At 39.5% G+C, this 18,181-nt stretch overlaps 1 protein-coding gene across 7 annotated transcripts in view; it reads right to left on the bottom strand.

Annotated features, from left to right (window-relative positions):
- Positions 1-18,181, bottom strand: part of LDAH (lipid droplet associated hydrolase) — a 111,255-nt gene that overhangs the window by 38,174 nt on the left and 54,900 nt on the right. The gene's annotated exons all lie outside the window — the stretch shown is intronic.

Below are 18,181 nucleotides of genomic sequence, written 5' to 3'. Positions count from 1 at the left end.
GAGGGCATGGAGCACAGGGATCACGGTCAGAGAGGGCATGGAGCACAGGGACCACTGTTAGAGAGGGCATGGAGCACAGGGACTATGGTTAGAGAGGGCATGGAGCACAGGGACTATGGTTAGAGAGGGCATGGAGCACAGGGACCACGGTCAGAGAGGGCATGGAGCACAGGGACCACGGTCAGAGAGGGCATGGAGCACAGGGACTATGGTTAGAGAGGGCATGGAGCACAGGGACTATGGTTAGAGAGGGCATGGACCACAGGGACCACTGTCAGAGAGGGCATGGAGCACAGGGACTATGGTTAGAGAGGGCATGGAGCACAGGGACCACTGTCAGAGAGGACATGGAGCACAGGGACCACTGTCAGAGAGGGCATGGAGCACAGGGACTACGGTTAGAGAGGGCATGGAGCACAGGGACCAGGGTCAGAGAGGGCATGGAGCACAGGGACCACTGTCAGAGAGGGCATGGAGCACAGGGACCAGGGTCAGAGAGGGCATGGAGCACAGGGACCACTGTTAGAGAGGGCATGGAGCACAGGGACCACTGTCAGAGAGGGCATGGAGCACAGGGACCAGGGTCAGAGAGGGCATGGAGCACAGGGACCACTGTTAGAGAGGGCATGGAACACAGGGACCACTGTCAGAGAGGGCATGGACCACAGGGACCACTGTCAGAGAGGGCATGGAGCACAGGGACCAGGGTCAGAGAGGGCATGGAGCACAGGGACCACTGTCAGAGAGGGCATGGAGCACAGGGACCAGGGTCAGAGAGGGCATGGAGGGCATGGAGCACAGAACCCACTGTCAGAGAGGGCATGGAGCACAGGGACCACTGTTAGAGAGGGCATGGAGCACAGGGACCACTGTCAGAGAGGGCATGGAGCACAGGGACTATGGTTAGAGAGGGCATGGAGCACAGGGACCACTGTCAGAGAGGGCATGGAGCACAGGGACTATGGTTAGAGAGGGCATGGAGCACAGGAGCCACTGTCAGAGAGGGCATGGAGCACAGGGACCACTGTCAGAGAGGGCATGGAGCACAGGAACCACTGTCAGTGAGGGCATGGAGCACAGGAGCCACTGTCAGCAAGGGCATGGCACCACAGCCCAGCCTGGCACACCCAACTCCAAATGGGCCTCCAGAGCAATGGAATTGAGCTTCCAGGACACTGCCCCTCAGGCTGTGTGGTGAGCCCAGGTTCAGCTTCCAGGTTCATGAAGCAAGTAAGTATATGGTCATCAAATTGTGGTTTATGGTAAGACAAGGAAGGACTCAAGATTGAGTGGCATTTGGGGATGATGAGGAACCAGGAAGCACCAGCAGGAGTAACCCCAGCAGAGGGCAGCAGGCAGGAGCCCTCCGCTCCATCCCAGCGGGCTCTTATTGTCAGGAAAAGTACACTGCTTTCCATTTCACTTGGTAAACTATCTTCTCTAAGTAAACCTACCAAACACATTTAAAAATGCCAGCTGCTGTGATGGTAACTCTAAAACTTGACAACCCACAGGGTTTTCAATTTGCAGCTCAATGCAGGTGAACTTGGTCAGAACAAGAAGCACACAATCTCTTCACTACAGTGTGTACACTGGAATAAAATATTGCTTTTTATATCTTATAACAAAATAGAAATTCTGAAGGTGGTAGTTAGTTTATGTTATATTAATACACTATAGTCTTAAAATACAAAGAAATTAATGAAAATCACACCCACTCATACTAATCAAAAGTGAGTTAAAACCACCTACTCTTACTTATATTTCAATGCTAATATCAAGCAAATATTCTAAACAAAAAACTACAACTTTTTTTCTGGAAGTGAAAATATATTGCAATAACTCATATAGGAATAATCCTCAAAGAGACACAGCCCTACCTAACAGAACTACCAATAAAAAAAGTAAGAGGATCTAGAGATTGGCAGATAATAAGGTATAAACAGCTGGTTTCCTTAGTGGCTCAGTATCAATAAATGTAGTTACACGTCTGGTTAGTGCACATCATTCTACATGTTGTGCAAATTAGGATATTATTTTTGTAAAATATATTTAAAGATAATTTTCTTTACTCCCAGATGAGACGCAGCTAATGTATGTCACTACACCTGGGTGCAGCACTCCTGGTCCCAGCAGCCCTCCAATGGAAGGCAGGGAATGCCACCAAGAGATGCTTACAAAATCTGGGCATTGTAACAGAACAAACAGCTAACATTCAGGAAATATAATAAAATCACAGAATCCTTTAGGTTGAAGAAAGTCTTTAAGATCACTAAGTCCAACTGTTAACCTAGCACTGCCACATTCACAAATAAACCATGTTCCCAAGTGCCATATCTACACATCATTTAAATACCTCCAGGGATGGTGCATCAACCACTTGTCTTGGGCAGCCTATTCAGTGCTCAGCAACCTCTGCTGTGATGGAATTTTTCCTATTATCCAATCTAAACCTCCCCTGGCACAACTTCAAGCTGTTTCCTCTTGTCGTATCGCTTGTTCCTTGGAAGAAGAGACTGATCCCCACCCGGATACAATCTTCTTCAGGTAGCTGTACAGCAATACAGCCCCCTGAAACTCCTTTTCTCCACTCATCTCCCTCAGCTGCTCCTCACCAGTCTTGTGCTCCAGAGCCCTTCCCAGCTCTCTTGTCCTTCCCTGGACACACTCTAGCACCTCAATATCTTTCTTGTCATGAGGGGCCCAAAACTGAACACAGCACTCGAGGCATGGCCCAGAATCACTGCCCTTGTCCTGCTGGCCACTGATGTGTCTATGCTGTATAGCAGGTCACCAACCATTTCCCCTCAGATTATAGGGGCTTCACTCTCCTCACTGTCCATGTCTGAATACTCAGAGAACAACTAGCCAGTGTCAGGTATTGATCTGCTGGCTCTTTCTGTTTCTTCCCTCATCATTCCTGCAGCTGGAAGGACAGAGGATACTATCTGTGCTTTTGATTCTTTAACAAGTTGTCCCAATGTCCTGAAATGTCTCTTGATTGTTCTTGGGCTGCTTGTTGCAATCTCATTGTTGTCTACCTGAAGAATCAATAATGAGTAATAATCCAAGAGCTGTACCAGGATAGGGAAGCCTGCTCTTCACGTTTAACCTGGCTCAGGGAGGCAGCAGGCTTCCATAAGAAGTGGGTCCTTCTGCTTCCTTTAGAAGGAGTCTCCTATAAAAATGATTCTTTTTTTTCATGGAAGCAGCTTTTATGGAAGCAGGTTGTAGACAACCTCAGCAACACCTCCCAGCCAGGTGAGCCATTGTTCTGGTTACTGTTCTTGCAGAGCCTCACACCCGTCACTCCAGGGCACCTGGAGAGGTGGAGATGTCCCAGAGGAGACACACTGGCTGTGCCAGGCAGGACCCTGTCACTCTTACCCACTGTCCCTTAAGTCACTGTGTTCAGCCAGAAGGAGAGAGTGCAGGGAAACCTCTGTGCTATGCATCCATCATCAGAAATTGTACTTCTTACAAAATTTTAAAAGTAGACTTTGAAAGAGTTATTTATATAAAACACAGAACTATTTTAAGAAATCCTTGTACTTTCCAGCTGATACTACTTTGGTTTGAGACAAAGAAAAATACCTTCTCAGGGAAATCAATCCTGGGCCTCTTTTTATTAAAGGCAACCAGCAGCTGAAGTATAGGAATGCAAAACTTTTACTAAATTACATGGTAGTTTCGTGATATTTCAGCTAGGAGCTGAACCCAAACTGTTGTGATCTAAAGCAGATTTGACCTGTGTTCCCAGGCACACTTTAATCCTTTGACATTGCAGTTTATAGATATAGGATTAGTTGCTTGGATGGCTGTACTAACCACGGGGAAAGCTGCTAAACCTTGGCAGAAAAAGGACAAACCAAGAAAGCTGTTACCCCGCCCTGCACATTCCTGCATTTTTTAATGGCCCACAAATTTAAAAGATGGAGGATAATTTTATTTAATTTCTTTTTAAAATCTTTTGCAGACAGTAACAGAGAAACATAAAATTTGCATTTTTCAAACATTTATCCGTTATTTCTTAATTTACTGCTGGATTCCCAAGCCAGGATCTTGAAATGTGCATTTGGCTGCACAATTGCTCAAAAGACTTAGTTCAACTTCTTTGCAACAGAAGTGTAGATATGACAGATTTAACCCACTTTGTTATAATGACATATATAGCAATAAAAAAGTATGTCATATTTGTGTCTTGAAATAAGTGAAGGAGAAATATTCAGGTAAAATTAAAGAAATTAATAAGATTCAAATGCTCATTATCAGTTAATAATTTTTTTAAACTTTTCGAATATCTGGATCTTATCTATACACAGTTTACACTAGCTGAAATTGGGTAGATGGCACAGGATTATATTCAACTTAATATTTTCAGGATTATAAGAGCAATTATTCTAAAAATGGAGGACACTGCCTGTCATAAGCACAAGATATTGTCACAACTATGAATGACACATAAATACCATTAAATATTGTGCAAAGATTAATGATTCTCTTATTTATTAAAACCCTTCTCATAATTCATGACGTTTCTTGAAATAATCATCAGTTAAAATACAAAAAGTATTACAAATATTTATTTATATAATAAAAATATAATATATCCATACATATATGTAAGTTTACATATAATGCACAAATATTAAAAATATCAGAGAGTAAAATTCAGATTCACCTAGTTTAAACTACCCCCAATTCAAAGTCCAGTAATATTTATCTGTTAAGCACATGGAAAGGCAGAGAGCTGAGCAAGTGGAGACACTGGAAACAGTGACTCGAATGGATCCAGGGACTACAGAAAGCTGGTGACTGCACTGAAGGCAAACACACCTCGTGTCCAGGAGCTGTCCTTGACTCTGCTTTGGTCAACCCACTAAAAATAGCACAAGCACTCTTAAATTATACTGGAATTGTCACTATTGATGACTGTGACAATGAACAGCATTTGTACAACTCTAGGCCAATTTGTTTGCCAGTTAATAACTTATCATGTTATTGAACTGTGAGATTTTAACACTCAGGATGGCACATACAATAAAGCTCACTATTCATGGCATAGATGTTCTTTCAGTCAGTCACCAAAGCAGCTGCTTCTATTTCATCATTAATTTTTAACTCTGCATTTCACAGGGCTCAAGCTCCAAATGGTTTAAGGACCTACAATCTGACACAGTGTCTCAGAAGTTCCACATTTCGCTAAGAACCAAAAGCTAACATTACCTGCAAACTCTACACATAACTCATGTGGGTGCCAAGGCAGCTCCTGCTCCCTCATCCAGCAGTGTCTATATATATCACAGAGAAAATGAAATGGTGCATGGCCTGAGCATGCATCCAGAGAACAAACCAGCCCAGAATGTTCTGCCCTTGATTCTTTCAACACACACCACAGGAGGAAGGCGTGGGGACTTCGGGAGTTTCCCTTTTGACACTGTTTATATATTTCAGTATCTAGAGCAATCAGTCCATTAACTTCAGGAATGTATGACCCGCACAGTAAATTTTAGAACACAGAGGCAAGAGAAACTACTTATTTTACAAGAAAAGTGAGCTCTCAGAGCAAAGAATATTAAATACCCGTTCTGTAAAAGCATGGTATTGACCAAGGTGCTTTGTTTAGGAAGGATCCCAAATGAATATGATTCACTTCCCATGATCACTGGTCCATATAAATATTCAAGAATAAAGCAAAGGCTTCCAGCAAACTACCTACATAGAGAACACATACATTCCTGCACATCCAGGCTTTTGATTGAGCTTTTACCTAAATCTATCCAAATAAAGATGACAAAATGACAACAAGTACCTTCACAGCTTCACTGTATAATGGTTATGTCAACTTGGGTTTGGATTTGCAGCAAAAGCTGGAAGTTGCTTTGTTTTGATTAAAATGAGAACAGAGTACAAAAAGCCAAATCATTAAATTTACAATAAGTTGCTGTTTAACACTGCACAATTTTATAGTCTCAACCACATCAGCAAAGGATTTTTGTAAAATGTTTAAATGGTTTTCTTATAAAAACACAAGTATGCAAATTGGATAAAGTTAAAAACACCCCCACAGTAATATTTTCCACTAGTGCCTTCTACTGAATGAGTTGAAATATATTCTTCAGCTACAATTTGAAGTTTGAGTGGGTAATACTACTTGTTTAAGGGACTGATAAATGACAGTGCTGAGGACGCAAAATCATGCTTAAAACCTGGATACCACTTACAAGCAGTACTCAAAGAAGTGACTCAATTTTCAGAGCAGTTAAGTCCTTCAATGCCAACAACAGGAGGTCAGTGGTTTTGAAATCAGCCAGTTTTGACTACACAAGAAATGCTGGTTTCAGACTCAGGCCCCCAGGTGTGTGCCTTCTGAGCTCAGCCAGCCAAGGGCCTGGAAAGGGCTGTCACACCCTGCCACCTGCTCTTAATACAGAGAGACGTTTTGCTAAGAGAAACAAAATGGGAGAGAAAAGCAGTCGGGATGTGAAAAGGCAGACACTGACCAAAAGAAAGGATCAGGAGCCATTTTAAAGATTTTTTCAAAGGAGACTCCAAGTAGATGAATACAGCAAATACAGCCAGGCTTTTTTTTTTTTTTCCTCAGTCCTGTCCCTTGGCTCTCAATGAACAGACCACCCCTGCCCATGACACACCACAAGTGTGCTCAGATATCTCTATCAGAGCCATAAAATAAAAAGACTCTGGTCCACTGAAGAAAATACCAGAAAGTAAAACTTTCTCAGAAATAAACCACAGTTTCACTCTGCTTTAATGGCAGAAGCAGAGGTCACTGGAGGCTCTCATTGGCTTTTGAGCAGGCAAGTTCTTGGAAAGCACTTGCTCCTGCTGCATAACCTGTTCTTGATCATCAGGACAGCAAAAATGGTTAATTCAACAACCACCCCCAAAAAGATCACAAGGCTCAGACCCCCCCAGTTATGCATTTCAGAGCCCACAGGGAACTCAGACTTCCAATCAGGGGGCAGAAGCAATGAAACAACCCATGTGTTACATTGGAGCCACTGCACCATCCGGTGCTCAGTAATGGAGTGCCCAAGCATGGCACTGCACACACACACACCCAGCTCTGGAAAGAAAGCAAGTGAGGAAGTTTAATTTGAAATTCCTTCAAAACCCTCCAAAAAGCAAGAGCTGCTCCTCTGTCAAAAGCAGCACTTCTTTTGACATGTATTAGGTCACCCCATGTATTGGTTTGTTATTTGCCTCTTGTGTTGGCAGAGGAAAAGCTATTACCTGTCAGGTGAAACCTAGTAAATTTCTCAAAGATAACATAATGCACTTAGCGGTAATCTACAGCCCACCCTTGACACAGAATGCCACATTAATCACACCATTTCTTCTACTCAGTATGCAGAAACCTGCAGGCAAAACAATGAGGATCAGGGAAGTATTCTGTGCTTTATTGCTACAGCTGTGCCGAGCAGATTTCCAAGAAAACGCACAGGACAAACCAGACAGTGTTGGCTTGAGCTGTCCTCTCCCCACAGCAGGACTTACTGGGCTTGCCTGCTCACTTTGCTCACTCATGAATTACATATAATGTAATATAATATGTAAAATACAGAGTTCTACTTTAAAATCTTGAATAACTTCTTCTTCGTCTATTTAAGATGTCATTTGGTTTTTGTACCACAGAATTCTGTCACAGCTCAATATCAACTAATCAACAGGACTTCATGACAGCAAAAGAGCTAAAGAATGGACACAAGTGACAAATCACTGCTTTTCTCCTGGTGTGAAGTCAAAACATACTGTATGCAATTTCTTCTACTTTACCCTATGGATCTCCTGTCATTCTAAACAAATGTCTGGTATATTAAAGAGGCAAACAAAACAAATATCTCAAGCACAGTTAACAGAAGGTCTTACAACTGCTAATTTCAAAGTGCTCTGTAAGAATTAAGCCCCACAGAGAAGTCTTAGCATGCTTTTTATGGACAAATAAACTGAAATTTGTGAAGTTAGATAACTCCACATTAAAATATACATTGCAAAAGCAGGAATATTTTAAATAACTGTATGGTAAATTACAATTCTCTGCTATAACCAAAGGTTACTTTTCTAGGCAACCAAACTGTTTCTCTAAAACAAAATAGCAAAAATTTGTAAATAACCAACATTTTTTAGAAAAGTTTGAATTTGTTCTTACAATTAATGTTACGGTGGCTTAGTTCACTGGTGACTACTTAGTGCAAGAGAATCTTCTGTTAACATCTTCTATGGACCCCTCCCAACATACAGGGGATATAGAACAGGGCAGAGGTATGTGTACTTGATTTCCAGTTTAAATTTTCTACATTTCCTATTTCTTAGAGCCCAAATTTTCCCTTTGGCATCAGACACATTCTTTTTTTTTCTGTTTCTTTCTTTCCAGACTTCTAATTTCATTACATATAATTTGTGAGACTAATGGAAAGATTTTAAAATTTTTTACAAAAAGACTTTTTCTCTGAGGACCATAACATGCTCCCTGAAGAGCTGAATTTATTTTCCAAACGAATGCACAGTTAGTATATGTGACTCTGTGAACATGCTGGTAAAACTAAATAACACTCTTAAATTCTCTGACAGGCCGGAGGAATTCTTGCCCCCTAGGAAAAACAGACTTTTTGAATGCCACCAACAGCATCATGCTCATGTTTGTCAGCTCAACTTCACTAAGGGTATTTGAATTTGCATAGTTTGAGAATAAACTGAATCAAGGATCCAGGACTGATCACAGGACCTTCTGTTAGAATTTCCATAGTCATTCTGAGGATCCAGCTAGGGATTGAGTTCTTTAAGGGAATCAATCACAGCAGGGCTGTGAAGGGTGAACATGGAGGATGAACAGACACAGAGGCAGAAATTCTCTCCCAGTGTCTGAAGAAATTACTGTTCAGCGGAACTACCCAATGCCATCTTCAACCACAATGACTCAGTTAGTGTTTTTATGTAGGTGAGAGCACAGCAGTGTAAATGCAACAGGACATAGCAGAGAGCAATGATCCTAAGGATGAACATGATTTACAAGGTCAGGATGCTATTTTCCTTTTATATAGACACATATGCCTACAAACAATAGCACCAAAGATTTAATACATGAGTATTATAAAAATAAAATCAAATGCACTTTTAAGGACTGAGCATAAAAGCATGGAAACAGTCCATGGATACATTTACCACATAAACTTTGGATTGAATTTTGCTTGACAACTTCAGTGCCTTTACTTTACCTCTAAGGCGTTGAGACTTTGGCATTGCCTTGGGCATGTGCCAAGTCCAACACATGCACACATGCAGACACACACGTGCACATACCCAGGTACATGCTTCTAATTCTTCATGGAATAAATACAGCAGTACTTAGAGATCTCCATCCAGCACTCTGGTTACATGAATATTAATGACATCTTACACTAAAAGAGTAAATTCATAAATGCAGTGAAGTATGCATAAATGCACAGAGCTGAGCTGTGCCAGAACAGCAGTATGACAAACAGTTCTCTTTGTCAGTACAGCAATAACATGAGCTTTATCATAGCAGAGGCACTCATTATTGACTAACCAGCATGTTTTTCTTCCCTTGTATGTCTTCTGTAAATACAAAGAGGTGAAACCAGTACAAAAAATGTTATCTCCTAACATGTGATAAAACCCATGTTTTCCTGTCTGCATCGTAACCTCAGTACTGGTAAGTGAAACTGGGCTAGGGCCTAGGCTCCAAGACCAACACCTTTTAGTATGTTCTCTGGCAGGATTTTGGCCAAGCCAGCTGGACATTTGGCACAGGTTAGAAAACAGTGTAGACCAGGGATTCTTCTAAATACAGGACATCTGTGAAGCAATCAAATTTGGGTCTCGGAAGGCTTCATGCCTGGAATTTGAGCTGTATTTTGCCACTTGCTGTCAGGAGCCACAGGGTGGGCCCTGGTATGTTTTATTAAAAAAAAGAGTTTAAATACAATTCTTAGCATATTTACCTAAATCAATCAGAAATACCTCAACCTGTTCAGTGATATTTAATAATCGGTTTTGTCTACACAAGATTCTAAACACACTGTGGGTCAACCTTGGCAAGTATATACACATCTCCCCTCTGTTATCAAGGGATCATTCATCAGATGCTCAGCAAGGAAAGAATAGCCTGGCACTAACTCTGTATGTTTTTACATACATAGATGCTAAAGGTATCTGCTGAATTTGCACCACAAAATGGTGGGGAAATAAGTGAGAATACACCTTTGCCCTTTTCAGAGTCCAACTTGGCTCAGTGTTATCCAAGTTCACTACTGGTTCTAAACTGAGGTGTCTGAGTTAGGAGTTAAATCACCCAAGACTCCCAACTGAAGTCAGTCATGGACAGATCCTCAGAAAATATCAAGTGATCTAAAACCACTTTCTACTAGAATTATCTGCTTCCCACTAATTACAGGGCACCTACAACTTCCAACTAGGAGTTTCATCATATAGAACAAAATGAGACCACCCCCTCCATGGGAGAAGCAGCAGGTCACATTTCTAAACAATATTTTGGGGGAAACAAATGCTACTATTAAGCTGTATTTGAGCAAGTGCTCTCTAAAGAGGCCCATCCACAGCAATGTATGATCTCCAGCACTGAAAACACTCTATAAATACACTGGTGCCCCTTAACACAGCAATGTTACAAGATCAGAATGTATTGCTTACTTTTGTAAAAACTGAAAATATGCAGTAATTATGGTATTAGGTCAAAGTTTGAAGATTTGATCTTCAAATTTCATACAGGCAGTATATAACAAGGTAGAGATCTTTCATACTGACTGTCACTATCTCTTTTGTAGCTAGACTGCAGTTTCCATGGACATGGTGTTTCAGTACACGTCAAACCACCTTTCTGAGATCCAACTTGGGTGTCTGCTTTATGATGCTAACAGTAATTTTCCTAAGCAGAAGTTCAGAAAATAACTTTCCACCAACAAAACCCCTAAAACAACACCCACCTTCACCCGACTCCTGAACTGGAAAGTGGTGGTATCATAATGAGGTTAAGTTAAATTTGGTATTTTAATTATTCAGCTCACAGAACAAACTCAGAAGCTACTGCTATTTTTAGATACAACACGTGAAAATAATCTAAAGCATTAATGAGTAGCAAAAATTCTGGCTCATAATACAGTGGTAAAGACACGTGGGAGATGCAGGTTTGCAATATGATACGGTGCAGAAAACAAATGAGAGATAAGCTTTGCAACTTCGTATTACACATAGTGAGGAAACACATCACAAATGCCAGGGGAAGCTCTGCATCTGGGAGACAATGCAGATTGCACCCTGTGCTCTACATCCTAAATGGAAAGATTTCAACCAAGAGTGAGCCACAAAAACAGCCTAAAATTAACAAGGGGCTTGGATGCTAAAACTTCTGCAGGAAGTTATATATAGAGAAAAAAACATGAATTGTGTACAAAATAGGAGCAAAAAGGTAATGAGGTAGAGAATCATAGCTACACAATTTTTTAAGGGCTATAAATGCAAATTATAATAATATTCTCGGTGGAACAAGTGACATAAGTAAATGTGATGGACAGAAATGAAAAATCTAAAATGCTAAGGCAGGTATCAAGAGTCTGTATTGACACAAATTTTTATGCTGCACCAAGGTGTAGTGTCCCTGTAGAACTCTTAAAAGCAGGAATGGTGCAAGAAAGAGAAATGCCACCTTACATGATGCAGAGAGCCTTGACTTCCCAAGCCAGAACATTGTGTCAGGGAGCTGTAAAAAACTAGTCAACATAAAGCCTGATGATGTTACTTATATATCCAACTTTTCTCATGCAAGTACATTGACCTGGGACTGCATATTACAGATGTTAACTAAATGAATGATGAAAAGGAAATGCATTGACTTTAAATGTGAGGTTTTTTCCCTCTATTCCTTCTTTTACATAAATGTTTAACACACTCAAAAAAAAAAAAAAAAAACCAAAAAAAAACCACAACAAAAAAAACCCAACTAAATCAAACCAAAACAAAAAAACAAAACCTGAAAAAAAGTAACGTTGAGAACACCATGGAAAAAATACTTATAATTGAAAGTATTCTGTTAATAAGATGAACTTTTCAACACTCCAGCACAAGATTGATCATTAAACCCAGTTCACAACCATTCTGCATTTCCTTCCCATCAAGCTGTTAGAAATCCTCCAGCGCCCAATGACGTATTTTATGATGCTTTAGAAAAAGATACAAACCCTCAAAATTGATGATACAGCACAAGATGAGAAGATGGCAAACTTACAACACTATCATACTCATGGGCCCCCTTTTCTGATATGGAACTCATTAAATAAAAATATTTTTAGAAGCCCAGGAAAGGATTTTTTCTTCAGCCAACAGAAAATGCTACTGTAACAAAACAGAGAGACCAGTGTTGATGGAGAATTTCTTTGTGATTTCAAATATCTGATGAATTTTACTGGGAGCATGTAAGCAAGGTTTACAGTGTTATGGGGAACACTGCATATATTCTCTACCTGTGGTCATTTTTTACTGCTTCCAAGGAAGGCAAATGAGGGCACAGAAGCTATACTTCACATCGGGACAAAAAATATTTGTTGGACTATGGAAAAGTCCATAAACAGGAGCTTAGGTATAATAATAGTAGTAGTAGTAGTAGTAATACTACTACTACTACTACTACTACTACTAATAATAATAATAATAGTAATGATTATACATATGACATTTATGATATTTACATGGTGCAAAAACTACTGCCACCATAACAGATGTACTCTCTTGGCTTCCTTTACAGTCCTTTCCATTAACTACTCACATCCCAAGCTCAGGCTGGCTGGGTGACAAGGGGTGTTTCCTGTCCAAGTGCTGTTTTCCATTTACCTTTGATGTCAAGGATGTCTCTGCCTCTTGGTGTCTGATGCACTCTCCCTTTTTCATAGTTAACTTTATGTCTTAATAGTTAAAATTATTTATAGCATACTCCAATACATTGGGATATTCAATTCAGTCTAAGGAGGAGACCACTCTTGTTTCTCTGTCATCAAAGGTGCAGCCCATGCAGATCCCTCTCACCTCTCAAAAATTTTGTAACTATTACAGACCTTAAGGGAGCTGGTCAACTTAGGTCTCCATCATTCTGATTTATAAAAGAGAGAGCTTCAGAGACTACAACAGGCTGGCTTCAGGACAACACAAATTCAAATAATCAACATCCCATGCTTTTAGCTATTCCTATCTGGATCTATGCATGAAGCATTAGCTATACTAGCTCTTCAGGAAACAGTGTATATGTGTATATATATATATACTTCCTGGAAGGTTTCTCTAAGAAAAAACATACATTTAAATCTTCCTGAAAACCTCAGAAATGTTTTGTTTCCAAACATTTCAATAGCAAGAGCTTCCTTCAAGATACAAGGTAATGAAAGATACAGGGCACACCGAGATCCATCTTGTGAAGCTGGGCATAATCTTCACAACTTCACAATGTTCTATGGTACCAACTGTTGCAAAATGTAAGGTCATACTTGGATTTTATTTTTAAGGGAATTAAGTTGTATGGGAAATGCTGACCTCAGGGATATCAGACAAAGTCACTATTTGTAAATGGCACAAACGTAAGCCAAACAACAGTTAAGTTCCTTTTTGTGTAAGCTGGTTCATGTTTCCTGACCATAAGTTTTTTTGTATCTTCCTTTTGAAGTGGTCAAATGTAATACAATGGATCACAACAAACTGCATTTTTATAAGTTATTTCACTTACTGTTTCTTACGTTCAATAAATCCAATATTATCATATAAATAATACCTCCTTCAACATCTGAATTTGGCCAACTATTTTCAAATATATATAATCCACACATTTTTTCAAATGGGTTAAAACATTTGCTTATTTTTTTACTATCTTCTTTCAGCTTCTACCTGATGATATATATAGCAGGCAAAATTTGCATCTGTTTAAAATACTCTGCAGCGATCACACGTTTTTTCCATGTCCTGGCACCTTCTTTATTTAACATACATTATCCAATTTTATTTGAAGTACACCTATATAAGACCCCAAGCCTCCAGTGCTTCCTGGCAGTTCCACTTGGATGGAAACAAAATTCAAGGACCAGCATTTTTGTTAATGTATTTGCATTTCAAACTGTGATCTCCAGTGTAATGACAAATACAGCAGTGGGTACAATGATTACATCCTTAGGTATGTGGACCTGAGTGTCATTTGCACCAAGGTGAGGTGTGACTAAATTTATGTCTGCTTTAAGGCCTCTTTCCACTGACTTAGCAAAAATTTGATTCTGAGCCTTATACTTTGGAGTCCTGCATCCAAACTCATTGGACTCTCCATATGAAGAGTCCTGTTAAAACATTAATCACCATCGGGCTTCTACAGTATTATTAGGAGAATACTAGAAGTCGCTCTGAAAAGTTTAATTACAAAAGAACTGAAATGGGACAAAGGTAACTGAGTATAAGCAAGTGAGAGGCATGGAAAACTCAGTAGTATCCAGCTTCAGCTGCTGAGAGTAAGAAATCACCTTTGACAACAGTGATCACAAGCACAGTAACAAAAAAGGAAGGGTCCTAACGAGACTGTGCCCAATGCCCCTCTGAGTACTCCTGGTCTCTGAGATTGCACCTACTGTACAGGTAGGTGTGTGATACTGCTCCTGTTGACACTAGTGGCTAAATTCTCATAAATTTAATGTCCTAATTCTGATCAAAGAATTATTTCCCAAATATTAAATGTGACAGCCTACACTCTACTTAGGTATCACCAAAGACACAATATTCCAGCTCTAGAAGCCAAGACCCTCTTCTCTATTCTAGGATAGACAGATGAAGACCATGGCTGCTATAAAACACTGATCATGGTAGTAAGAGACTAATATCTTGGATTGACAAGTAAATTAAGTCCTCTGACAATTTCCTTTGAAATCAATAAACTTTCAGTCAGACCTTTCAGCAGGTGTTGGTATTTTCTGTGTACTTGACTTCCAATGCTGAAACCTGTTCAATAGCAATAGGAGAGGGACTTTCCATACCTCACCCTACAACTGGGTCATGGCACAGGAAAAAATTATCTGTTGTTTCACATTACTTGAAGTATTTTCCAGTAAGAAGTACTTCTAGAATTTTTCCAGCTGAAGCCCAGAATTCTGCTAAATATACAAAAGTCTCAGAAGTGTTCTCTACAGACACTGCAAACTATTTTTCAACAGGTCAGCACTACATACTGAACTATTTGCAAATTATTAAAAATATAAAAAATATTAAACACACAGACTGTTCATTACATTTATAAGTCTCACAGGGCTGAAATGCAAATTACTCTGTACTACAAATATTTGGGTAACTGAAAACTTGCCCAAAATGTTTGAATTTAAAAAAAAAGAAAAGGAAAAAATAGCCTTTTTATGGGTTAAGGTAATAATGAGAAAACTGTTCTCCCAAAAATCTGTATCTTATTGTTGGACTGAAAATAGTTTAATAGAGAAAATATTCATTGACAGGGCAGTATTTTACATGGAGAATTAAGCCCCATCAAAGTGGGCAATGTCATTCCATCTACAAGGGAAGTGCCAAAGGAGACAGCCAAAATTTGCAACGGTGTGATAATACCAGCAGGGATGGATTTGTTGCTATTATGATTAAAGCATATAAACAGAAGAAGATTAGGAGGGGTGAGAGTGAAAAGAGAGGAAGAATAGTTTATTGGTTGGAAGAAGGGCAGGGAGAAGCTTATGTTGGAATGCAGTGTCACAGTTACACACCATAAAGCTTTCAGTTGCTCCCATTACATGAATGTCAGAATGCAGCTGCCACTTTCCAGAAGAAATTCTTTCCGTTTGCATTTTGGAAGTACAGGGTGGGTTTTTTTTTCAGTGTAGCACTCCCATGAGATCACCATATTGCATCTGCAGGTACCCTTATGGCACAGGGACTAGCAAATTTTGTACATATGCTCTGGGACATTTACCACTTAGGATGAACCAGCAATATGCCCTTAAAATGGAGAGATGGCTCAACCAAAAGAAAGCATTAAGAATCAGTCTTTGTGCTGTCTTGAACCAACTGCTTTCACAGCCATCAATGTACAGCCATACCTACCAATAAATCTCAATGACAATCCATTCACTTCAAGGAAATGGGGCTGAACAAAGTAAATGAGAAATCAGCTTTACAATTATAATCTCATTCTGCTGATGAAAAGGAAAGGCCACAATTTTCCATCAGTGCCTTGAGATCCCTAGACTTCTATTTTTAAGTGCTCCACTCAAGACATTTGGAAGGGGTTTATTTTACCACCCACTTAAGTCAACCCTCAAAAAGGCATCCAGTCAAACCAGACCCATAGCCCTTCTTAGCTCAAAGGGCTGGGAGTTAGACAAGCTAAGCTGGCATTGAATACTGGAAGGAGTTCAGGCCCATACCATTTCAACTAATTAAAGTGGCTTAGTGATGTACACTGGAGAAAGAAGAACAGTAAGGTTCTGCCTTGTGATACCAGTGAAAAACATGATGAGTGACTTAGGAAGTATACACAGAACAGAACTTCATATTTTTGTCAAAGAATACAAAGAAACCATGAATATTTGAGGTTTGAGCGAGAACTTATGTCCCAAATTCTTGTCAGGGTATCAGAAGAAGGTAAAAAGAGAGAGAAGGGTGTGAAGAATTCTCTCAGTCAGCTCGTTTTTCCATCCTTGCTTTCATCTTTCCAGAACTGTAAGCATTTTAAATAGTAAGGGAAAAATAGAAAATTCCTTCCTTTGCAACACTACAGATTACTGCTAACCTTAATTATTATGACAAATTGAATATATGCAGGAATCTGCTATGACAGAAAAACTATAGTATCTAATTTATTACACAAATAAAACTCGTCATCAGGTAAGGAAGGTTTTTAGTGCAACTGAGAACAAGAATTCACAGAATACCTTTCAACTGTCAGTGCCAGGTAAAAAATATGAACCATGCCATCTTCCATTAAAGGTCTCAATTTAAATTATGTTTATTGAGAACTGGGGTTTTTACCTTCCATCTCAGTAAAATGCACATGCAGTAGTCATACTACTGTTTTAAAATAGAAAAGCAGAAATTCAGTATTTTCAAGAAAAATTAGGACTCAGTGAATTCTGCTCCTTATACAAAACTATGCTTTGTTTTGGAATTTGAAATGGAGTAGAATGTTCTTAAAATTTTCCAGTGACTAGAAATGTTGTAACAAAGTTATTAAAAGCATATTTTAATTAACATCAATTGAACTTCCTTCCAGGACTTCAAAGATAATGACTTTATTAAATACATTGTCCTTCCTGGACTTCAGCTTAAATGTATACTTAACACTCAATTCCACATGAAAGAGCAAACTCTGACGAGTATTTTTCACAAAATGCCACAGTTAAGCAGACTTGCATCCAAACACCAGAAACCAAATACTTACACATTGAAACAAATAGAAAAGGAAATGGACTTCTATTACATTTCATTTTGAAGATAACTTCAGTCCTAAGAGAACAGATGAGAATTCCTAAGATGATATCTAGGGCTTGATTTAGTTCCCTAAACACAGACTTATAGACAATGAACACATCCTCTGGTATCTGAAAAAATCAATGGTGAGATTTGCAAAAACTTCCCTAAAATAATCAGTAATCAAAGAATTACTAAAAAGATACAGAAAAAAATTTCTTCAGTATTTACCTGAACTTAATTCAACAGAGTATTAGAAATGCCCTCCACCAGTGCATGTGCTATCTAAGCTCAGAGATGTCATAACTGTTTTGTATAAAGCTTGTGTCTTTTTCTGATTCCTTACACTCCTGCAGTGAACTCTTCAATCAGGAGAAACCAATCTTGGGTGGAAACCAATGCAGCAGAAGCACCTGCAGACTTCACCATGGAATGTGGAATGAACAAATGAACAATACGGAAGAGTAGGAAATATCTGCAATTACAAGCTTGTCCATCCTCAGTAATCTCTTTTATAAAGTTATTTCAAGCCAAGTCCTTCCTCATTGCTTGAGCAACTGTACCACATGTAACATGAGGCAAGGAGCAGACAGAGTACCTCAGTTTCTTTGCTGAGTACTCTGGATCGGCAGTGAAATTCCATTTTAATACAGAGCTTCTAGAAACAGATACTGGTTACTAGAGCTAAAGCTGAGCT

The sequence above is a fragment of the Oenanthe melanoleuca genome, chromosome 3 (assembly GCF_029582105.1).
Source record: "Oenanthe melanoleuca isolate GR-GAL-2019-014 chromosome 3, OMel1.0, whole genome shotgun sequence".
NCBI classification, from domain to species: Eukaryota; Metazoa; Chordata; class Aves; order Passeriformes; family Muscicapidae; genus Oenanthe; species Oenanthe melanoleuca.
Note: the sequence above shows the minus strand (reverse complement) of the source record. Positions and strands in the feature narration are given on the sequence as shown.